The 7,923-nt window shown below is 34.5% G+C and overlaps 1 protein-coding gene across 2 annotated transcripts in view; it reads left to right on the top strand.

The window, feature by feature from the left end:
- Positions 1 to 7,923, top strand: part of CDKAL1 (CDK5 regulatory subunit associated protein 1-like 1) — a 743,372-nt gene that overhangs the window by 24,269 nt on the left and 711,180 nt on the right. The window lies entirely within an intron of this gene.

Consider the following 7,923-nt stretch of genomic DNA (forward strand, 5'->3'; position numbering starts at 1 on the left):
TTTGGCCTGACCTTTTCAGGTCACTAAATGTCTGGTTTGCACTTCTTGTAGCATGTAAGAAATAATACTTCAAAATTCAAGTGTAATTGTATTAATTTTTGTGAATAAATTGCTATGGAGTGCTGAAGTGTGTTAAGATGCCTAGTCTTTTCAGAATTACTGGCATTATGGTATTGAACTTAAAATATTTTATATTTATAATATTTTAGAATTTTCATGAGACAGATAAACATATACCCAGATTTTCAGAAACTTGACATTTGCTTAATTGCTTAATAATTCCCATCACCCTTAGAGATTTGTGAAATATTTTTGGGATAATTCATTTAGAAATAGCCTGTGTTTAAATATTAATTTTCTTTTTTAAGAAAATGGGCAGATGATAAATTACCATGAAAGCTTCATTTAAAAATCTGTTTTTAGTATTGTCTTCTTTAATTTTGGGGAGAAAAAACTTCCGAGATGTTAACAATTGAACATGTAACGTTGGCTCTTTTTGGCCTGCAATTTAAAATTGTCATGTGTTTTGATTAAAGACATGATGTATTTTTAGCTATTGGACAAGAGATGGCAATATTGCATTACATGATCACTGCAGTTACACTATTACATATGAAAAGTGAATTTCATGTTACAAATGTTCTTCTATTACAATTATTAGATGTCATTAAATTAGTTTACACTTTCTTTTTTCTAATTGATTTGTTAGAAAACTTTTTAGCATTATTTATGTAAAAATTGGACAAATTGACCCTTTCAGAGGCAGTATGATCTTGTGCAGATATCCGTCTACAGTATGTTTGCTGGAGAACAGATGTGACATTATTTAGTCATTGGCTTACTGCTTGACACCTTCATTGCTCTGTGGCCCTGACTGTGCTTGTCCTAGAATCTGGTTGTTGTCCTCTTTGTCCATAGGAGCATATGAAGGTGGGAGTTTTTGAATTTGAGAACAAACATTTGTTACCTTTAATACTACATTGCTTTCATACTTACTAAAAACTAACCTTTGCATAGTATGCAACTTGTATAGCTTATTAATCTTCAAGTCTATTAACATAAAATATAGTTAAAGAGGCTTAATAATAAAACAGAATGTAGTAAACTACTGCATTTAAAAATTTCCCACCAATTCCTACTTTACCAGCATGTGTTTGATGGTTAAGGGGGAAATGGTTGGAATGTCTCAGGATTTTCAGACACTTTGCTTTTACCTCTCTTCATTGTAGCTTGGTCATTTTCAAATTTGAGTTTCTAAGAACTTTTAAAGTGTTATGTACGCTAATCCATGTGTATATTATTTTTATGATTGATTAAGGACTTTTTTGGCAAGAGTTGTGGCTATACATGATTTTTACCTAATCTGATCATTTTAGATTCAAACTCCTTGCATAAAATGCAGCTCTGCTTAGCACTGCTGCCATTAGCTTATTTCTGCTGGCTTAGAGTGACATCTCAGCTAGTTCCTGTGTTAAGATAATTTAACTGGTTTACATTTTCTTTTTTATGATGTGTGAGTTCTTCCTGTCTTACTCATCTTTACCTTTGACATGTCAGAGACACTGTTGCTTAGTAATTGAGAACAGACTGTGGGCCGGGTGCAGTGGCTCATGCTTATAATCCCAGCACTTTGGGAGGCCGAGGTGGGCGGATCACCGGAGGTCAGGAGTTTGAGACCAGCCTGGCCAACATGGCGAAACCCAATCTCTACTAAAAATACAAAAATTAGCCGGGCTTGGTGACGCATCCCTGTAATTCCAGCTACTCGGGAGGCTGAGGCATGAGAATCGCTTGAACTTGGGAAGCGAGGTTGCAGTGAGCTGAGATCACACCACTGCACTCCAGCCTGGGTGACAGAGCAAGACTCCATCTCAAAAAGAAAGAAAGAAAGAAAGAAAGAGAGAGAGAGAGAGAGAGAGAACAGACTATAACCAGCTATTAATATTAAGGCAGACTGTAAAACCAACTACCATTTATTAGCTATATAACTTTGATAATATCTCTGTGTCTTAGTGTCCTTATTAAATGAGGATGACAATGGTAGTCCTTTCTGAGGATTAAATGAGTCAGTATATGTAAAGTAGTCAACTTTGTGTTTTATTATTATAATAATTATTAGATATGATACCTGGCACAAAGTAGTAATTCAGGTGTTTTTTTTTTTGGTGTGTGCATTAGTGAACAAGTAAAAACAAGTATATTTCTTGAATATAATGTATAGAAGTAATTTTATTCTTTTTATCTTTAAGTTAGAATAAAAATTAAATTATATTCCAAAGGTTAGATAAAAGTAGTGTGTGTGGGAATCCCTTGAGTTTTTCAGTAGAATTCTATTTAGGTGGCTGTCAAGTCCAGGCTGCATAGTCTTGACATGTCCTGGATAAGATCCTCATACTATCACTTTTCCTGTCATGGACACTACAAATTATATTGAATCAGAAATCTAATTTAATCCATTCTTATTCAATTGGAAGCAGTAATTGCTTTCAATTTAATGGGATTGGATTCAGTATTAGAAATTTTGATGTTCCTTCAAACTTAATAAAATATGGTTTTATATATATTTCCATTTATTTGTGTGTGTTCCTGTGCCCTCGCAGAGAGAAATGATCTTGGAGTATTACTTGTATTCACTTGAGTTATTTGCAACGGTTGGTAAAGAGGCATATTGTAAGGGTGGGAATGAAAGTGGCATTCTCTTTTTTTCCTTTCTACTCATGGAATAATGAAGAGAGAAATAAAAATAAGGGCCTTCAAAATGGGATTTCCATCCACTCAGAAATAAGGGAAGGAAATTTAGAGTTTCTAGAGAAGATCTGGAATGCTATTTACTCTTGAGGGTAAACAGCATCCAGCTCTACTAAAGATGAGAAAAGGAGAGCCTGGGGGTGAAATTAAATCCATCAAAAAATTCACTGTTGGTCAGGCTTGGTGGCTCATGCCTGTAATCCCAGGCTGAGGTGGGCGGATCACTTGAGGTCAAGAGTTCCAGACCAGCCTGGCCAACATGGTGAAACCTTGTCCCTACTAAAATACAAAATAATTAATCGGCTATGGTGGTGGGCGCCTGTAATCCCAGCTACTCAGGAGGCTGAGGCAGGAGAATCACTTGAACCTGGAAGGTGGAGGTTGCAGTGAGCCGAGATCACGCCACTACACTCCAGCCTGGGCAATAGAGTGAGACTCCATTTAAAAAAAAAAAAAAATTCATTGTTAGCATGTTATTTCAATCTTTCCCAGCAAATCATACTTAGAGATAGCTAAGTTTATCAATTCTCATGTCCTATAGAGTGCTTTTTCTTGAATATACGGTAGACAGGAGGTAAGGCCTAATGGGTGAACCAACTACATTTCTGAGTTAGTGTCTAATTGTTTTCGGTCACCTAGTTCCATTTCACAGCAGATGTACTGCTTATGGCTCATCCCGTTGGCTCTTTCTCTGCTTTCACTCCTTCAGCAGTGTTTTCAGTAGCCTTTTTGGTGATCTTTTTGACTTGTCTTTTTTCTGATGTTCTTTTTAATTGAATTGCTGTATGATTTAAGATGGAATGATTGTGTTTTAACCATGATCTTCAAGTCTGCTCTATAAAGAACTATTTAATGATTGCAGTTCGAGTAAAATTCCTAGTAGCAAGTGAATCAAAGATAAGGATAGATCATTGAGAATATTTTTTTCTCTCCATGAGAAAGTTCATTGTTAGCTAGCTTACAAAAATGAAGGAACTGTGAGAGTGTTCTGGAATAAATGTTATGGTTTAATAAAACTATTCAGAAAATCATTGAACGATACAAAAGTGGAAGACATTGAAAATGGTATATGGACACATCTAATATCAAAATTAAGCCAGAGAAGCTTTAGGGAGAGTATTTGAAGCTTATCATTTCCATTTCATTTGTAATGGCTTTTTATATTGTGGTGTAAAATCATGTGCAAGCCATAAACAAGAGCTTTTAAAAATATTTTTGTTAATTTTTTTTTAGTTTTATAGAGATGATGTCTCACTGTGTTGCCCAGTCTGGTCTTGAACTCCTGACCTCAACTGATCATCCCATCTCGAATTCCCTAGTCATTGGGATTACAGGCATGAGCCACCACACCTAGCCAGCGATGGCTTTTTTTTTTTCCATTAATGTAGAGATATGAAGAATACTATATTGGATTAAAAGTTTTTGCATTTGTGAAGTGTAAGCAGCTGTGTGAATGTAGTCAATGTGCATTCTTCATTTAATAAACATAAGTATCTTTTCCTTGCCAAATATATACAAAAAATACTAAAAACAATAAAATGATTTTTACAGAATCTTACTTAATATAAAAATTTGTTCATTACTTGTAAGACAGAATAATTATATAACTTGGTTCATTATCTAAGCTTAATGAATTAATGTTGGAATTTAAAAACGAGCAATTAAGCCAGTGATGGCTCAATCATTTTTAACTGAGGGATTTTGGGATCAGTTATTAAAATATTCTGAGCCTCAGTGTCTTTAAAATGTAATGATGCTCTGTTAATCTCATGAAATTGAAGTGAAAACAAATGTGAGGTAATATGTTTTTGGAAATATTTAGTTTAAAAATATCCTGCTTGGCACTTGTGCCTGTAATGCTAGCTACTCAGGCGGCTGAGACAGGTGAATTACCTGAGGCCAGGAATTTGAGTCTGTCCTGTGCAACACAGCAAGACCCCATCTCCAGAAAAGCTAATATATTTATAAAGCTTAAATATTATAAAATGATAAACTGATGGTTTTTGAATTCTTTGCTCTACTCACCTTTGATCTGTTAAAGATATTTTTGTACAATTTAGCTCAGTTCCTAAATTTACCAAAAGATGGCACTGTTTACCTATGTTTAATATTTTAATTTGCTTTTTTCTGATGAAGAAGTGTGTTGAATGTTTTATCTACAAATGTTTTAAATTGAGGTTATATTTTTTACATTTAATTTTCTGTTTTGTAAATGGATCTTTAATTCACGTAAAGTTTACTAGGACCAGGTTTCATTTTTATTTTGAAATGGTTTGAAAATTCAGGTATTTAACAATCATTTTGTAGATATAAACTCCTGTGTAATCCATTGTAATTAATGATAAAACCTTGTATTAATGTGACAGCTAATGTTTTATGGAAAACCTAGTTGCTTTTGTATAACAAAAACCATTAAATTTTTTAAGCCTCTAAAAACAGTCCAGTGATTAAAACATAACAGCCATAAGTAAATTATTTATGTGACTTTTAGGTCACACTGCCCAGGTTTATTCATTTTGGAAAGTTATTTTATCTTAAAAGTACCTTTGAAAATGTAGCGAAACCTTTCATTGCTTGAATTTCCTACTTGCAGTTGTGTGATGAGAGGAGAATCTAGGTCCAGGTCCTATGAAGAGCCTCTCTAGGTGAGAAATGCAAAAATTAGATAATATGAATTTGACTTGAAGTGAGGATTATTTATATAACAGGATGTGGTGGATACGCTTCCCATACAGTTAGATGGAAACGTCCTGATTGTTCATTTATAGAGTCTATTACATCCAATGTAGTTTATGACCTAGAAAGGGAATCCAAGTAGGATGTTTTTTTTTATCCTATCAAAGCTATCTATAGTTTTTTTTTTTTTTTTTTTAACAGCATTTGTCAGTGATTTTTACAGGGGTGAAAAAGCACAAGACAGTTCCATTGCTATTATAAAATGTTTTACTTTTGTTGTGGGGGTAAGTTCAGAAGTCTAAGATACAATAATTTCAGATGTGTTTCTACTGTTTGTGCTTCTACTGTTTCCTTTACTTAAAAGTAGGGACTATTTTGAACCAATATAATGTGTATGTTTTCAGTTTTTATTTCTCTCTGAAAATCACTTTTTAGGGTACCATGCCTTGGAAAGAAAGAGTTTACATTTTTTTTTTCCCCGTTAAAAACCCATCCTCCTAACTCTGAAATGACTGTCTCAGTTACTAAATGTATATAGCTTGGGGGAAGTGAAGACACAGTTGGCAGTTAGAGGTTTGTTTTTATGTTCATGGGAGTATATGTGCTTATATTTAAATGTTCACTCTTCTAGCAGGGTTTGTTGATGTTAGTAATATGATACATATGCGATTTGTCTGAATTGTCTAAAAATGCATAATTACAGGAGGATTTGATTATTCAGCAACAGTTCCAGTAGCTAAAGACTATCATGTAGATATTTTCTTCCAGTATGTGACAGTGGTTCTGTGAGCTATGAGTAGTACAAAAAATAAAAAGAAGATACTGTGATGCTTTAATACCCCAGAGGCCGTAGTCTTAGGATATTCTTATTGTAGAGATGAGAAAATAGGGCTTTATTAACAAACTGAACTGCTATTTCACCTCTTTTAGTAGATGTATAATTCTGTGGGTTTGGTAAATAACAAAGGCTTTTTTTCCGAAATGATTTAATGCCTTCAGATTTTTGTGGGAAAATCAGAAAAAGCAAAAATGCACTCAGTGATTTTTTTATTTTTAAAAAACCCCTTTGTTTCTGGACAAATGGACGAAGATAGCTAAGTGTCCCCAAAATGGTTTTAACACACTTCCCCCTCCAACCCCATACATACCTAGGCTGTCCATAATTTCAGTTTTGAGTAGGCAGTAAAATGTGATATTAGACTACGAGTATTTTCCCTCCAAATAATACTTGTGATTAAAAGAAAGGCAACCAAATAGCATTATATATTTGTTATGAAAGAAAGATCTATCATGCAGATTTTCTCTGGTTCCTTTAGATGCCTTGTAATAAGTGCTAATTTATGCTGATGATCTTACCTCATGACCCTTCTGTGTGGCCTAGATATGTTAATATGTTATAGCTTTTTAATTTCAATCATCCATGTTGGTTGAATATGCTTGTTAGTCCATAGTGCCACTCACTAGTCTGTGTCAAGAACTGAAAAAGGACAAGAAAAATATATCTCAGAATCAGTTTCTTTAAGCATGTATCAGTAATGGAGGAAATTATAAAATATACATAATTTTAATAAGACTTTATGTCTGAACATTCATTGAAAATAGTAAGTACTCCAAGTACTGTGGGCTTTTAATTAGGAAACAGAGTGGGTCATTGGTTTTATTAAGCAAGGGCTTATTAACATCTTTTGATTTTTTTTCTTGATTTTTGTTTAATATGAGTGAGAAAATATTACAAGAGTGAAAACTAGACATCATTGGCAGTTTTTACTTTATTGCATCCATTTTTCTATTCCCTAAACTTTGAGGGTTATGCATCTAAAAATTCCCATGGTAGGAAAATACTATATGTGGTTCATAAATTCAAGGCCTTAAGGTAGCAGAGACCAAGGCCTAAAACAGATGGGAGAACTCAAATGTTTAAAAAAAATTTGCCAGGCGCGGTGGCTCACGCCTGTAATCCCAGCGCTTTGGGAGGCCAAGGCGGGTGTATCACGAGGTCAGGAGATCGAGAACATCCTGGCTAACACGGTGAAACCCCGTCTCCACTAAAAATACAAAAAAAAATTAGCTAGGCGTGCTGGCGGGCGCCTGTAGTCCCAGCTACACGGGAGGCTGAGGCAGGAGAATGGCGTGAAGCCGGGGGGCGGAGCTTGCAGTGAGCGGAGATCGCGGCACTGCCCTGCAGCCTGGGGGACAGAGCGAGACTTCATCTCAAAAAAAAAAAAAGAAAAAAAAAAATTAGAATTCCGTAGAAGGAAAACAATTTATGTACCTTAAATATAATTCATCTTGATTATTTTTCCTCATCTACAGAAGCTTCTCCTTATAAATTATTTGTGTTCTTTCTACAGAGAATATACTAGGAAGGGTATTTTACCTTATTTTTTAGCTCTTAATCTGAAAGTGTGATGTTCTTTTAGCTTTGTCTTGACATTATTGCCTCCCTCATCTGGATCTGAAAGACAATGACCAACTCAAATATCTGAAAAACTTGGTAAC

Source organism: Mandrillus leucophaeus, unplaced genomic scaffold, assembly GCF_000951045.1.
Source record: "Mandrillus leucophaeus isolate KB7577 unplaced genomic scaffold, Mleu.le_1.0 Scaffold56, whole genome shotgun sequence".
Taxonomy (NCBI): Eukaryota; Metazoa; Chordata; class Mammalia; order Primates; family Cercopithecidae; genus Mandrillus; species Mandrillus leucophaeus.